Here is a 17,006-nt window from a genome sequence, read left to right as displayed (position 1 = left end):
TACTGAGGCATAAACATCAGCGAGCCGCGAGCGGTCGGCATTTTTATTTTAAAAAGAAGATGCAGGAAAAAAAATACATCGAGGGACAGAGAGTGGGGGATGGGATGCGGGCAGCCTCTAAGAATCACAGTTGAGCTGGGATCCCAGACCCGGAGGATTGGGGAGCCCCGAGCAGGGGTGGGGCTGACCCCCAGACGTGATTTCAACCACAATGTCACCACCTTTTCAGCTCCCTTCAGAACAATCCATTCCCCAAATTAACCCCAGGCTCAGGGAGCTCCCACCTGCTAGCTCACCCTTAGCGCCTTGTGATTTATAGAGCTTTGTCCTTCCCCAACCCTGACCCTTGATGAATCCCCAGGAAAGGAGGCCGGGCAGTTATTCTTGTCCCCATTCTGCAGATAAAGGCATTGGGGCCTAGAGAGGGACAGTTATGGACTCTAAGTCACATAGCCAGTGAGTGATGTGATTAGGACTAGAATCCAGGGCAGAGCACCAGAGTCTCCGTTCAGTGTCCTTTCCACTGTACTCAGCTACCCAGGTGCTTGACAGTCTCCAGACAGGCCCCTGGCTCCCTGGGGTGAGCTCTTTGCCCCACCCTACCCCCCCCTGTAATTCACTCTCCAATGTCAACAAGTATAATCTTCCAAAATGCAAAGCAAATCTTGTCTCTCCTGTGCTAATACCCTCCAGGCACATTCCACCCCACCTAGGAAACAATCTGTGCCTTGGCTGGACCCTCCTCCATCAGGCCTTGCCCTCCTCTGTCACCTCCTCTCCTGCCCCTGCCCAGTGTTCCCTCTGCATCACATTCACAGACCTTCACTCTATTTCTTCAGCCCACTAAGCTCACTCCTGCCTTAGGGCCTGGGCTTCTGCTGTTCCCTCTGCCTGGAGAGTCTTTTCTGACTCTTTCATCAAACACCACCTCCTCTGAAAAGTCCTCCTGGTTTACCCAATCTAAACCTGACCCTCTGTTTTTTATTTACTTGCTTATTGCCTATTTCCCCCAAACTAGAGCATAAGTCCCAAGAAAACAGGGAGCTTATTGGTCTTGTTCACTTTAGTGTCCCCAGGTCCTGGCACGTGCACAATCCTTGTGTCAATGGAAGGATGAATGGATGGACAGCACTGCCACTTGGCTGTCATCCTGGGCTGAGGCTGGAGCACATCTGGCCTGTGGCCTATCCTTCCCCAATTCCCAGAGTTCCCTGGGCAAGCCCAGCCTCCCACGTTTGGGGGCTCTACCACCCTACCAGAGCCAGGGCCTCCAACCTGGGCTGGGCCCACCACAGCCTGCACAGGTGGAAATAGGGCCTCCTGATTTCAGCACCATCTGGACCCAGCACTGTCTCTAGTCCCTGGGACAGCTCCTCCCCCATCCTGTGCCTGCCCCCCAAGTTTCTCCCAGCTGTTCTTGGCCCTTTAGGGGAGCTGGTTCTGCTTCCCCACCCTGGGTTTCCTCTCCAGGCCTCTCCCTGTGTTTTTTTCCTCCATTTCCTGGACCCTCAGTCAGGCAGCTGCTGGGGGATCGGGAGAAAGACTCTTCCATCCTCCCCTCCACCTGGCTTTCAGGCCCTGGCATTTCCCCTCCCAAACCCACTCCAACCCTTCAAGTCCCCCTGCTCTGAAGGCTTTCTCAGAGTGTCTGGCCAGCTAGCTCTAGGACCCACTGGTTCATCCAGGGGACCACTGACCCTTATGAGACAGCTTTAGGGAAGCAATAGTTAAGAACAGAACTGGGAAGATAGGATTTGAGTCCTGGCTCTCCTTCTTATTAGCTATGTGACTTGGATACATTGCTTTAACCTCTCCGTGCCTCAGTTTCCTAATCTGTAAAATGGGGACAAGAATGATGTCTACCTCACTGGGCCTTTGTGAGGTTTGCAGGGAAATGTAATGTATGAAAATCCTTTAGCACAGGGCTCAGCACCTGGGGGCTGCCATGACATTCAAGGGAAGGGCCATGGGGACAGGGGGCCCAGCCAGTGCCAGCATGGAGGATGCTGGGACCAGCCCCTCCACCCATGCCAACCCCTGAGCCCTTCTGGGGCAGCTCCCCACTGTCTCAGGGCTCTTGGTGCCACCTAGTGGTGGGTGGGTGCACCAGGGGGCCCAGCAGGGGCAGGGTGGGGTCGTAGGGCAGGATGGATACGAGAGAGGAAAGAAGTAGCCAGGAACAGGTATCCACCTGTCTCGCTGGGCACTGCCTGGGGCCAGCATGCATCCAAGAGGCCACCCCACCCTTGGCCTGGCAGCCATCCTGGGAGGACAGAACAGGGAGGAGCCACCTCCAGGATGCCCTGTGCCTGGCTTAGGAGCCCCTACCAGCCACAGCTCAGATGCCTGCACTCTGATTGAGGGAGACTGACAGCGAAGCAGGAAGGGGCTGGGAACGTGGTCTGCAGCCCTGAAGTGGCCCCAGCCTCCTGCCCATCACAGCCCCTCCATTCTCAGGGCCTGGGACAGTAGGAGGTCTTTTGTGTCAATGCTGGATGACCCTGTCCATTCAGGCACCAAGTCCTTCCACGCAACACATGTCTGTTGAGTCCCTGCTATGTGCCAAGACACTCAGGACAGAGGGAACACGACAAACGCTTGTTTGAAAGTCAGTGGGGCTCATATAGGGAGTAGGATGCGACGGGTGGGGAAAGGCAGAGGAAGGAGCAGAAAAGCAAACAGCAAAAATTCAGTGTGTTTAGCCAGCACAGATGGTTAAAGTACCCAGAGTCACAAAGCAGGGGAGAGGGTCAGCAGGGGAGGCTGCAGTGGAACAGGGTGCAAGGGCCACCTACAGCCGCAGCATCGCCTGGTGGTTAAGGCCTTGGGCTCTGAGTTGCCAAGCTGCCTGACTCTAATCTAGCTGTGTGGCTTTGGATGAGTGTTTTAACCTCTCTGGGCTTCTGTTTCATCATTGTTGAACTGAGGAATAATAAGAGCTACTATCTTACTACCTGATGGCTGGGTTTGTCCCCAGAACTGAATGAAGCTCAGAACACAGGGAGGATCTGTGGCTTTGATAGTAGCATCACCTCTAGGACCCTCTGCTTCTTAAGACCCTGCTCCAGCTTCTTCATCACACACACACACACACACACACACACACACACACACACACACACGCACACACGCACACACGAGTCTGGGAACACCGGGGGCCATATTCGTGTAGACTTACCCAGGTGGTCTCAGGAATCAGGGCTGAGCCTGTACAAGGCCCTGAATGTGCAAGGCCATGCGTGCCTGTGGATGCCCAGCCCGGGGAGCCCATCTGTGCATCCTCACACACAGTGGGCATGCACGCATGAGCCTGTGAAAACGACTGTGTGTGTACCTGTGTGTCTACAGGGCTGGGGGTCTGCCCCGTGTATGTGTGCACCCTGGTGTGGGGGTCAGGGTTACTGGGAGCAGGGCTGTGCTCATGGGTGCGGAGGACCCTGGCAGGGCTTGTAATTATCATCAATTGCACGGGGAAATCACTGGCGGGGAAATGTCACTCAACCGCTCCTCTCAGCCTGTCCCCAGCCTGGTGGGGTTACCCCTGCTGCAGCCTCTGCCTGTCTAGCAACATCCTGGTGCTTACTCGGGGATCCCCCTGGAGCTGTGGGGGTTCAGCCCTGGGGTTGAGGAGTCTGCCCATGGAGGAAGGCCACACTCCTGTCTTCCACCATCACAAAGCAGAGATTGGCTCTCCCTGCAGCAGTGTCAGATGTCACAGTTCTAGGTTCTGCCTTGATGGAGGTACCCAAGGATGGGTGGCCACAAGATCTCTGTGGTCAGACAGACCTGGGTTCTAATTTTCAGCCTCACCCCTTCATGGCTGTGTGGCCTTGGACAAGTCATCTAACCTCTCTGTGCCTTGTTCCCTCCCCTATAAAACAGCAGGATTTCTGGTGGGAACTGACATCATAAGAGTGTGTGACGCTTGGCCCATGACACTTGGCATGTTCTCATTAATGGCCTCTTCCATTGTATTACCAGCCACGTTTGTGGAGCCCTTTGCCTGCACTATCTCGGTCTTCAGATCCTCCCAGGAGTTCTCCATAGTGGCTCCTTTATTGCCGTCTCCATTCTTCAGATGAGGAAACTGAGGCTTGCTGAAGTGGAATGATTTGCCTCAGTCATCAGTGTATGAGTGGGTGAAGCAGAACTTGCCTGGGAGATTCCAAACCTGCACTCTTGACCCCCTGTAGTCCTGGTCCTGCCCTTGAAGTTCTCCTCATCCCAGCAGTCCCTCCATTGTGCCCCAGTTCAGCCCCCAGGGCTGAATTTTGCTGAGTGTCAGCAGGCTTCAAACAAAGGCTGTGAAAAGGAACCAGGATGGCCAGGCAGAACTTCCTTGCCCCACCCTATACCTCCCCGACTTCCCGTGTCTTATTATTAGATCAGTGGTGGAGAAGTTGCCTCGTCCCTCTCGAAGGATCCCAGAGCAAGTGAGCTGGAGGACCGACCCCTCAGCCCCTGGCCAGTTCCAGTGTTCTCATTGCTCAGGTGGGGAGACTGAGACTTGAACTGGGAAAAGCCCAACCCCGGTTTCACACAACATCCAAGTCAGGCCGCGTGTCCAACAGTGATCCGTGCAACGAGAGCTCAGGGGATGCAGGCAGCGGGTGGAATCAAACTTGAGGGAGGGATCCGCAGGCCCCTGGGAACAGCGCGCATTCACTGTGCCTTCCATCAGTAGAAGAAGCCCTTCCTGTGCACTTCCTCTGGGCAGGAGGCGAGGGTGCCTAGGGAAACAGGACATGCCGCCTGCCCACCAAGAACTCACAGCCTGGTGGGGGAAACCGATCACTAAAGCTGGGACTTCAGCCAGGCTTTTGGCCAGATCACCACGCGTGACCTCTCTATCCAGTCTTTCCACGTGGGTGAGCTTGGGTTTCCTCACAGCATGGTGACTGGGCTCCAAAGGCTAGTGTCCCAAGAAAACAAAGCAGAAGTGCGTGAAACTTAATGATTTAGCCTTGGTGGTCACACAGTGCCACTGCCATCTTGCCCCATTGGCCGAGGTAATCCCAGAGGTCTGCTCAGATTCAAGGGGAGAAGCACAGACCCCACCGCTGGGAGGACTGTTGAGATCACACTGTAAGACCTTGCGGGGTGAGAGGCACTGGCAGCATATTTGGAAAATGCAATTGGCTACAGAGACCATGCACATCTGAATCCTTGGCTAATGGGGCCAACTTCCCTTGGTGTGTGCAGGAGGAAAAGGACACCAGGAAATAGAAAAGAAGACAGAAAACCTTGGGGGTCCAGTGGCCAGTCAGGGGCAGCTGATATCCTGGGTTAGGACTTCCTGGATCGTCCACCAAGGATGCTGCCCAGACCCAGCCTTTCTTGCACACACACAAGAATGGGGCTCCAGGGCCCTTCCACAGCTTTGGAAGGCTCTGAGTTCGGGAAGGGGTGTCCTCCTGGGGCCCCTTTATTCTGAGTGGAGGGTCCTGGCCTCTGGCTGCCTTCTCTCAGGTGCTGGACCACCCCAGGCGCAGGTAAAGGGAGCAGCAGCAAGTCTCAGTCTCCCCCATTCTTGCTCTCACACCCCTGCTTCTGCAGCAGCCCAGGATGCCTCTCAGCAGGTGGGAAACCTCACAAAAGAGCCAGCTGTCCTCTCTGTAGTCGAAGACAGGGATCAATGTACAGGAAGGGACAAAAAAGAGGCTTCTCTCCCAGACCCTACCAGGCTGGGCCTCACATCTCCTCACCACCATGGCCGGACCAGGTGGACAGTCACCTGCAGAGCCCCCACCTTGTCGTCAGGCTCACAAGCCCAGGTGGCAGTGTCAGCAGCCGGCACGGTGTCCCTCCCTCCGCTGGGCAGCCTCCATCAGCAAGGGAACAACGCAGGCAGGGTTTGGCCTTCCAGCCCAATAAACCCAGTGAGTCTGAGTTTATCTGCCTGGACGTCTGTTTTCCCAGCCGCACTGTGAGCCCAGCCTGCTTCGTCTCTGGGACCCAGCACAGCACCTGGCACATAGTAGGGTCTTAGTTAGTATATGTTGAATGGACAAACAAATGAATGAATGAATCTTGCCAATTTCTGTATTCCCAGTGCCTAGCACTGTGCTTGGCACATAATAGGGACCCAATAATCATTTGTTGAATAAATGAGTTTTATTCTTCTCTGGATCCCGAATGCCCAGAACATAGTAGGTATTTAGGATCTACTGAATTGAAAGGACAAAGCAAAACTCCTGAGGGCCTATCTGGTCCAAAGGGGACTTCGGTGATGGGTTACTGCTTAGACTGGTCCATGGGGCTCCAGCCTCAGAATCCTGGGAGGGCCTGGCTTCTGGGCATGCCCCATGCTGTTCCCACATCCCACGAGCTCCCCACCCCCACCCTCCTCCATGTCCAGGGCAGGGGTGAGGGGAGGGAGCTTCCTCTCCCTCGGCACAGAAGCAGATGGAACAGAGGCAGAAGGGAGAGGGGAAAGGCAGACAGCCAAGACAGATGCCACTGCAATGGGCCCTCCCCGCCAACATGACACCAGGGCCCCCGTCAGCATCTCTGGAGGCCCCCTCCTGACAAATCAGATGGTCCCTGTGAGTCCCCCAGTGGAAAAGTCTCCCCGCAGGTCCCACTCCACAGGGCCCTGTTTCCCGCCTCTCAGTGTGCTCAGTAAGTCGGGGATGGAGTGGGGGGGGGCAAGTGGAAGGGGGGATATAAAATTCTTCCTGGCAGTTTAAGGAGTTTTGGCATTTTCACTATGGTACATGTAATATTTAAATTACTTCCCCTCAGCACGCCCTCATGCCTGCCTTGGCTTCCCCAGGTGAATTTGTAGGCGCTGAAATGGTCTAATTTCCCACACAAGCCATGTCAAATATAATTTGGGTGCAAAGTTGGTAATTATACGTAACATCAGTCTGATGTTAAAAACACTGAAAAATTTAGCAAGAAGAGTCTACTAGAGAGACACAAGTCTGAGGCCCAGCCAGAAAAAGGCAGGCCCAGGCCCCGCAGAAGCCAAAGTCTTTAATTAATGATAGCATGTTTTCAGGGACTCAAAGGACGCAGGTCCCCAACTGTCTGAAGCTCCTTTGTCTACCAATTACCAGCATCTGGCGGGAGGCAGGCAGGGAGGAAGTCGCAGGGGGGCACCAGATCCTGGCTGAGAGTTGCCAAGGTTTGGGTGGGGCCACAGCTCACCTGAGGGCCAGGGTCCTGCCGCCAGGTGACCCCACTCTGCTCTTCTGTCCCTGAGACCAACCCCCATGAGCCCAGGGTCAGTGGGAGGAGGAAGTTTGTCTCCCCTTGACTCTGTGGGTGAATTGTGGGGAGGGGGTGAGGTTTGGCTACTAGCCAAGCAGCCCCACAGGCTTCGAGGGTCCAGAAGCAAAGCTTGTTCCCCTTTTGATTTAGGTGGGGCTTTTTTCTTTTCTTTTCAAACCATTTAAAGGACTGTTTCTGTTAGGACTGGGACAACATCTTGTTTGCTCACCTCTGTGTCCCTGGATCTGGCACATAGTAGGTGCTCAGTAAATATTTGTTACCTGGACGTACTGTGTGAAACAAGCTCTAATTACTCCTCACTCTAACCCTGTGTGGACCGAGAGGAAGCCCTCCCTCCTGAGGAACAGCACAGGAGACATCCGAGTGACTAAGGGCCCAGGGGCAGAGCCTGGATTAGGATGGTGATTCCACATTTCCGGTTCCCCAAACTCTGCATCAGTTTCTTCATCTGCAAAATGGGCATAGTAATAGATCGACTTCCCAGGAGGAGATTCTCGGCACAGAGGGCTCTGAACAGTGCCAGACAGGTAGCTCTTGTTTTGCTAAGGGGGAAGGGTGAGGTGTGGCTTTGTAGGACTGCTCTTCAGAGGGGTTTCCAGAGGCTGCGTGAGGATGAGGAGAGGAGGGGCAGCCAGCAGGGCACAGGAACCCAGAGTGACGAAACAGATTTCCAGTGGACAGTTTGGAAAAGTTTCTGCCATGGGGAGCATGACAAAAAATACCTTCTTCCTTGATTCCCTAAGAAATCTTTCATAAACTATTCTGTCTCCTGGTCCGTGTTATGGAGTAATGTCTGTTTGGGATGGATGGCCTCCAGGAGGGCATGGATGTGAGTGGACACCTGTGGGAGATGGCTACATCCAGAGGTGGGTGCTATTATTATTAACATTCTGTCGATGTGAGAGCAAGGCTGAGAGAAGTTAAGTGCTGGGCCCACACATCGCACTTCGGCCTGGTGGGTTTGCTGTCTGACTCTTCACTTACCCTCTGAATGTACCTGAAGATTCTGCCAAACAGTAACAAGAGCCGTAGCTGACACGAAGCCCCTGCTGAGAGCGAGACGTCCTAGTTTAGCCCGCTTCATCGTAACCACTCTGGGAAGTAGGCACTATTAGTATCCTCATCTTATAGACGAGGAGGCTGTGGCTCCGAGGGGTTAATTAACTCGCCCCACGTCACAGGACATGGGACATGGGATGAAGTCCAGGCTGACCCCAGAGGAGCCCTTAATTGGGAAGGGACCACCGCCTCAAACATGGCCCTTTTCCTGCACCCCTGCCGCGGCTACACCTTCTACAAAGTGGTCTCAGCCCTGCACATTGGACTCATTCAGGGATCTTTAAAACCACTGATGTCCAGGTTTGAAGTGACCTGGGTGCTGCCAGGGCAACAGGATTTTTAAAAACTCCCAGGTTGTCCTAACATTGGGGATCACTCACTGCCTCTGCCCTGCTGCAGCTAAGCCCTCATAAGCTTCTCCAACTGTATCGTGGACACGCATCACCCAGATATCCCGATAGAAGGCAGGCTCTGACGTGGGGGGGTCTCTGTGGGCTGGAGCCTGGGATTCTGCATTTCTAACAAGCTCCCCAGATGATGGTGAGGCTGCTTCTCCAAGGCCCGCACACTGAGTACTGAGGGTCCGCACCAACGGCTCTTGGACTTGTCTGCACATTGGGAATCATCTGTGGAGTTTGAAAAAATTCAGATGCCCAGGTCCCAGCCCAGAGATTCTGCTGTCATTGGAAAGGAAAGCTGGCAATTTGGAGGGGCACTTTGGAAAAAATACCAATGCCCAGACCACATCCCAGGACAATTAAATGAGCCTCTGGAGTGGTACCTGGGCACCTGCATTTTTACAGCCCCCAGGTGATTCTGACAAACAGCCAGACTTGAGAACAAGAGCTTTGAGCTGCATATAGTGTTTGCTGTCGCCAAATCCTATCAGACCTAGGCTTTGATTTCCTTCTTTACGATTTCACATTCATTGGGTCTAGGGTGGGACCCAGGATTCAGCATTCTTAACACACTTCCCAGGGGAGGCTGACGCAGGTGGACCCCAGGCCATATGTCAAGAAAGGCTCCTCCATCTTCCTCACCTTCAGCCCCTGCTCAGGCAGCAAGAAGTCACTGGGCTCACAGGGCTCCAGGACCCCAACATGGGGAGATGGGAAGACCACAGAGGGAGACCAGAGGCGAGGCTGAAGAGGGGCTGGCCCAGACTGTAGACTTCCGTCACCACCTCTGTGTCTGACCAGCGCTCAGAGGTCAGCTTCGCCCTGGGACAGCCTCGGAGGCAGGACACCGGGCATCTGAGGACAGCAGAGGTGGGGCCACAACTAGAAAACCAGACAGGAGTCCTGTCTAGCCAGTTCCTCTCCTGGTTCCCTGTGCCACCCACCTGGGCAAGTCAGGGCAACACCCCTGACTCCATGCCTCCATTCCCATATTTCTAAAATAAAGAGTAATCTCACCCCACCTCACCTTGTATGTGTGATTGTTTGCGTGTTTTATTTTTAGATTAAAGTAGTAACAGCTCAAGGCAATGAAATCAAACAGATCAGAAGCATGTGAAGTGAAAGGTCTCTTTTGGAGGTACCATTGATAATAGTTTCTTGTGTGTGTTTCCAGATGTTTTCTTTGCATGTACAAATATACAGCTGTGAACACTTTAAAAAACGGGATCGTATATGTTGTTGCAATTTGATTTTTACACTTAGCAATATATCATCAGTACCTTTCCATGGAAGTCCGTAAGAGCTATCTCATCTGGTTTGAAGGCTGCATAATATTCCACAGTATGGATATACCATTGTTTATTTAGCCATTCTCCTATTGGTGGACATTTAGGTTCTTTTGGGTTTTTTCCCCTACAATAGACAATGATACTATGGACATCATTATACCAGTGCCTCTCAATACTTCTACAAGTATATCCCCACTACCCTCCTGAAAATGGCATTAAGGTTCACCCAATTTCCAGCTCTCCCATTTTATGAGAGACTGACAAACTGGAGGCTGCAATATGCATAGATCTTTAATGAGAAGGGTCAAGTTGGTGACAAACAGTAACTGTCCAGAGTGGACAGGGCTGCCATGGATTTTGTACCACAGTAGGATTTTGCTTAGTAACTGATCAACAACACCTCCCTCATTTCCATTATCACCACCAGCACTAACACTATGGTCAAGTCATAGCTGCCAGCACCACTGTCCCCACGAGTCAGCCCATCAACACCAAAGCCATCACCATAACCACCAACACCATCATTTCCACATCAGCCAGTGTTCTCACTTGCAGACAACAGAACCCTCTTTAATTTAAGTGGAAAAGTATTATAAAAGGGTATTAGGCAAACATCTAAATGTGAAATCTAAAACTGTAAAACTCCCAGGAAAAAGCCATAAGAAAAATCCTCTAAGACCTTGAGTGGAACAAAGATTCCTTAAGACAAAAGAACACACCGTAAAAGAAAAAAACCGATAAAATTAACTTCATCAAAATTAAAAATGTCTGCTTTTTAAGTAGGAAGATAAGAAAATAACAAATCACAGACTGGGAGAAAATATTTGTAAAATGCTTATCTGATAAAAGACTGGTAACCAGATGTATAAAGGACTTTCAAAACTCAAAAATAAGAAAAGAGATGACCCAACAAAAATGTGGGCTAAAGATTTGCATAGGCACTTTACTAAAGAAGATAGATACATTGATGGAAAATAAGCACTTGAAAACATGCTCAACATCAGTAGTCATTAGAAAAATGAAAATCATAATTTTGAATGGTTCAAATTTTTAAAACTGACTCTATGAAATGCTAGTGAGGATGCAGAGCACTTGGAACTCTCATACAATGCTGGTAGGAATGCAGAATGATGCAGCCACTTTGAAAAACTGTTAGGCAGTTTCTCATAAAGTTAAGCACATACTTAACACAGAACCCACCAATCCCCAGATATTTACCAAAGAGAAATCGAGATATATGTCCTTGCCAAAAAAATTGTATGTGAATGTTTATAGAAGCTTTATTCATTACCAAAAATTGGAAACAACCCAAATAGCCATCCACAGGTGAATGGATAAATATATTGTGGTATGTCCATTCGATGGAATACTACTCAAAAATAAAAAGGAACAAAGTACTGGGATATGCAATGACATGGATGACTCTCAAAAGCATTATGCTGAGTTAAGAAAGCTAGACTCAAAAGGCTACATATAGGATAATTCAACTTATATAACATTGCAGAAATATAAGAAATATAATATTATAATATAATATGACATTCTAGAAGAGGCAAAAGTATAGCAACAGAAATCAGATAAATGGTTGTAAGAGCCTGGGAGTAAAGGAAGGGATACAACAGCATCAATGAGGCAATGTCAATGTTTAACGACCAGCTCAGGAGAGGTGGGAGGGATTTCATATATATATAAACGTATGTATATAGATATATGTGTGTGTATATATGTGTGTATACACACACACACACATGATTATTATAAGTCTTACTGATATAAAAGATGTGCAGCATGTATATTTTAAAAAATTTCTTTACTTTTTTTTGGGGGGGTAATTATGTTTATTTATTTACTTATTTTTGGAGGCGGTACTGGGGACTGAACACAGGACCTTCTGCATGCTAAGCATACACTCTACCCCTTGAGCTATACCCTCTCCTGGCACTTATATTTTTTATTGGGTGAAATTTGTATAACATAAAATTAATCATTTTAAAGTATACAGTTCAACGGCATTTGGTGCAGTCACAATGTTGTGCAACCACCATTTCTCTCTAGTTTCAAAACATTTTTGTCCTCCCTGAAGAAAACCCCATACCCATCAAATAATCACTCCCGTTCTCCCCTCCCCCATCTCTGGCAACCACTACTTTGCTGTCTTTATGGATTTGCGTATTCTGGGTATTTCGTATAAAGAGAACCCTACAATATGTGACTTTTCATGTCTGGCTTCTTTTATTGAACATAACATTTGCAAGGTTCATCCAAGTATCAGTACTTCATTCCTGTTTGTGGCTGAAAAATATTCCAGTGTATAGATACACAATAATATGTTTACACACTTTTCCATTGATAGATATTTGGGTTGTTTCTAGCCTTTGACTGTATAAATAATGTTGCTATGAACATCTACATTCAAGTTTCTATTTAGACATATGTTTTCATTTCTTTTGGGTATGTACCTAGGTAGGGAATTGCTGGATCATATGATAATTCTATGTTTAACTTTTTGAGGGACCACCAAAGTGTTTTCCACAGTGGTTGCCCCATTTTATACTCCCACCAGTAAAGTATAAGGGTTCCTATTTCCTTCGGTAAAGTTTTGTAGTTTTCAGTGTACAAGTCTTTCACCTCCTTGAATTTTTTTTCCTAAGTATTTTCATCTTTGGATGCTATTATAAATGAGATTGCTTTATTTCCTTTGCAGATAGTTCATTGCTTTCATAGAAAAACAACTGATTTTTGTGTGTTGATCCTTTATCCTGCAATTTTGTTGAATTTAAAGCACACAATTTATAAATAATAACATTATAAATTTCATATAGTAAATCGACTCTCACAGAACACTTTAGTTAACTTTGCCAAACTCACACATCTATAGCCAAACTGTGGTTGCAACCGACAAACATATGTTGCTCCAACAAGAATGTCAGTTGATAATTTCCCTCTCATTAAAGAGTGAGGATTGAAACCACCAACCACCTACCTTTGCACAGCTTGGACTCTGAAGACTGAAACTCTCTCTCTGCACACAGTCACGAGACTTCATGCTACTCCAGCAGACTCCAGGCCCTGCACTGAAAAACCCTCCTTAAGCCAAACTTCCAATCCTCAATAAATTCTGACTTCTCTCCCCATCTCAAGATACAATAAAGCCCTGTCAATGTGGTGGTCTCCTTACCATGGTGAGCGATAAACTCAACTTTGTTTTATCGATAGAGTGTGTCGGGGTGATACCTGGGGAGCCACCTTTTGAAACAAGTAAGACCAAAACAAAACTAAGATGAATGTCAGAACATCCTTCATCCACCAACGATGTGAGTGACTTATTTGCTTAGATACTGGAAGAATATTTCCTTAATTTTTTTGCACTATTCACAATGTAATGGCTGCAAGCACAGCACATGTTTAAGTTTAATTTGCATTATTTGCATTTTCTTTACCTCTTTCTTATGTCTAGACAATCAACAAAAAAATAAATCAAACATTGATTTGCAGTTACCAATTTCTCTGGTGCAAATACTCCCACCCACATGAGGTCACTGAATTCAGAGTTGAGAAGAGCTGTTTAATAGCACAACATTATAAGGTATTTCTACCAAACAGATAGACTAAACATGATCTCACGAGCATAAACAGTAAAATGTAGCAAAATCATCAGGAAGTGATGAGTTTATGTATTACTTTTGTTATGAATGTAAGTTGTTAGTCAGTTTATATAATTTCATATTTAACAATGGCTAGGTTTAACAGTCAGCTTGTAAATCTCCTGAAAATTCAACGACTGACTGTCACGAAGGGGTACTAGCCAGATCTAGCACACCACCGGGAGGGACTACAAAGTGGCACTCGGGAACTTTTGAGGGAGATGGAAATGTTTTATATCTTGATTGTGGCAGCAACTATAAGACTGTATAAGTTTGTAAAGATATATAGAACTGTGCGTCTAAAAACCGTGCATATAATTTTACTGGATGTCAGTTATACTTCAATAAACCTGAAATAAGGGGATATTTGGTAACTTGCAAGCTTTCCAGAGGCATCATGGAATTAGACTTGGAGGATGGAATAGCACCCAGGGCTAGTGGAAAGACTTCTGCTGCTGTCACTGAACACAGGTATGGCAGTTTACACTACCCAAGATGGGCCAGGATACCCCTGCCAGGACTCCACCCTGCTGCCTCTGGACCCTGGCTGTCTCTCCATCCTGCTCTGGCACACTCATCAGCACTGAGCCTACCGGTGCCTCTTCCCAATCAAAACCCTGTTTCGGCATCTGATTGGTGGAGGAGAGAGGTCACATGGCCACACCCTAGCTGCAAGGGAGGCTGGAAAGTGAATTTCTGGTTTCAGTCTTGAGAAAGCAGGACCCATAGGGTGGGAGATGCCTCAAGTCTAGGAATAGAGTTCACAGGATGCCGATCGGCCACATGAGCACGAAAACTGTCCCCTACAATGACCACAGTTACTGTCACCAGCACATGGCCACTGACACAAGCAACAGGGTCATCCCAGTTATGGTCATAAGTCTGGCCCTGGCCCTTCTGTGTGAAGGCCACACAGTTAGAAATCACTTGGGACAGGTGTTGGACAGGACTTTCTTAGAGAAGCTTACTGTCTGGTTAGAAGGCCCGGTCACCTGCCCTGCAGGGCAAGGTGTGCTCAGCTGCCACAAGGGAGGTTGAGACGTGGAGGACTTTGGGAGTCAGAAGAAGAGGTCCCAGGGACTGGAGAGGCACAGGAAGGCTTCCTGGAGAAGGAGGCATTTGAGCTGAGCTTTGAAGGGTGGGAAAGACTGGACAAGGGCAGCTAGGGAGGAGGGCACCTCACAGAAAGACCCATGTGGGCAAAGACTTGGAGCAGGAACATGCTTGTCATGCGAGGGCGTTTAGCTGGTGCAGAAATGTAGGCAATGCTTCTCAAAATTCTTGACCACCGCTTCAGAGTAAGAAGTACATTTTACATCGTAATACACATACATATAAATGAAATAAAAATTTCACAAAGCAGTACTTACCCTAGTACATGCAGTGCGCTTTGATGTTTTCCATTCTAATCGATTCTGTTTCATTATTTTTTTCAAATGCTTGTCATCACTCATTAGATGGACTTCATGACCCATCTGTGTCTCACAACCTGCTATTTGAAAGTCACAAATGTAGGGGTCATAGATTGGGGGGAAAGAAGCAGGGGCAGGGCTGTAGAGGGCTTTGAACCCCAAGTCATGGCATTTGGACTTCACCCTGCAGACTCTTGAGCCCAGAGGTCACGTGTGAAATGATCACCATACACCATCTATCAATCTTTAAATGCACGTAACATCCGACCCAGCAATCCCACTTCTAGGAGTGCAGCCTGGAGAAATACCCACTGAGGAGCCCAGAGAGGCACAAAAGAGGGTGTTTGCTGCCTCACTGACTCTCGCTGGAAAAATTGAAAGCAACTAAATGTGGACTGCACAGTCCTTCAAAACGATGACGTCAGTCTCCATTGTGGAGAGGTCTCTGGGACATTTTAGGAGGGAGACAAAATCGAGTCACAGAGCCTGACATGTGGGTTGTTTTCAGTTTTGGATAGAACATACTTGTATACGTGAACACACATTTACGCGTGTGGATGGCTTTTTTAAAGATCTAGAAGGAAATGCAGACACATGCTACAACGTGGGTGAACCTTGAGGACATTATGCTGGGTGAAACAAGCCAGTCACAGAAGGGCAAACATTGTCTGATTCTGTTTCTATGAGGTACCGAGAGTAGTCAGATTCCTAGAGACAGAAAGTGGAGGGCGGTTGCTGGTGGCTGGTTGGAGGGAGGGGTGGGGAGTGACGGTTTTATGGGGACAGAGCTTCAGTCTGAGAAGAAGTTCTGGAGATGGGTGGTGGGGACGGTGGCACAGCAGCATGAATGTGCTTAATGCCGCTGACCTGTACCTTTAAAACTGGTTCAAATGGTCAATTTTATGTTACGTATATTTCACCCCGAGCCCCACACTTCCCACACACAGATTTAGAAGGCTCTCCACCAGCCCTAACAGTGGTTGCCATCAGGAGGGGAGTGACCTGGAACTAGTGCAGGTAAAGGGGGTTTTTCACATTTTACTCTCTTTGCTTCTCTGTGGTTTATAATCTTTACAACGAGCACTTATTCTTGAATCACTCACAGGATTTTTTTTAAAACCCAATTAAAAAAAATATACATATATAAAGTTCAAGTGACCCTAGGAGGGCTGGAGGGTGGGTGTGAGGGAGGTGTTAGGGTCCAGAGAGGCCCAAAGGTGCCGGAGGGCATGGCCAAAAGGGTTACCTTATTAGGACCAAAGCTGAGTACAGGGGGGATGTCTAGGTAGCTCACTGGAAGAGGCAGTTATAATCCACTGCAATAAATTGAGAGCTCTGGGAACCCAGAGAAGGTGTTTAAACCAACCAGAGAATCAGGGAGGGCTTCCTGGAGGAAATGGTTGGAGCCAGATCCTGGACTATGAGTAACAAGGCTGAATAGTAGCAGCAGGAGACTAGGAGGATGCACCCTCTGCAGCCTGGAGCCTGGTCCCCCAAGCATCCCCTGGGCTGGAGGCTGAGTGAGGGCTGGGCTGGGGGCTGTTGGTCTCACCACCTCCCCGCCGCCACATGGTTCCTGCCCAGCCCCCTCCCCAGAGACTAGTGGAGGGGCAGTATGGGAGCAGTTCCACAAATCACCTCCTGGGTGTAGCTCTCAATATTCCTCAGTGACTGGTAGCTGCAGAACCTCTCTGGCCTGGGTGGGGGTGGGAACAGATGCCTTGCTCCCTTCTCTTCCCCCAGCCCCTCAGCAAGAGCCCCCAACCCTAATTACATCTGGTTCACATTGGCCCTGTTTGGTTCCAATTGTCTCACTTCCTGCTACCGACTCTGGACACCCCAACCCCCACCACCCCCATTTGTGGGAACAGACCCCACCCCCTCTCCTTCTGTCAGCCTTCAGCCAGCCCTGCACAGTGAGGTCCCCAACAGCCTCGTGGATGTCCCCCTGACCCCAGTCATGAATGT

General features: G+C 49.1%; 1 long non-coding RNA gene across 1 annotated transcript; it reads right to left on the bottom strand.

Annotated features, from left to right (window-relative positions):
- Window positions 1-614: 614 nt before the first annotated feature.
- LOC141579645 (uncharacterized) lies at window positions 615-15,117 on the bottom strand. The gene is made up of 3 exons (XR_012511457.1): window positions 14,997-15,117; window positions 5,750-5,967; window positions 615-4,912 (listed from the first exon to the last, which is right to left on the bottom strand). It is a non-coding gene; the product is annotated as an uncharacterized LOC141579645 (long non-coding RNA).
- Between the last annotated feature and the right edge of the window lie 1,889 nt (window positions 15,118-17,006).

This window comes from Camelus bactrianus, chromosome 13 (assembly GCF_048773025.1).
Source record: "Camelus bactrianus isolate YW-2024 breed Bactrian camel chromosome 13, ASM4877302v1, whole genome shotgun sequence".
NCBI lineage: Eukaryota > Metazoa > Chordata > Mammalia > Artiodactyla > Camelidae > Camelus > Camelus bactrianus.
This window is presented reverse-complemented; position numbering and strand designations above follow the sequence as displayed.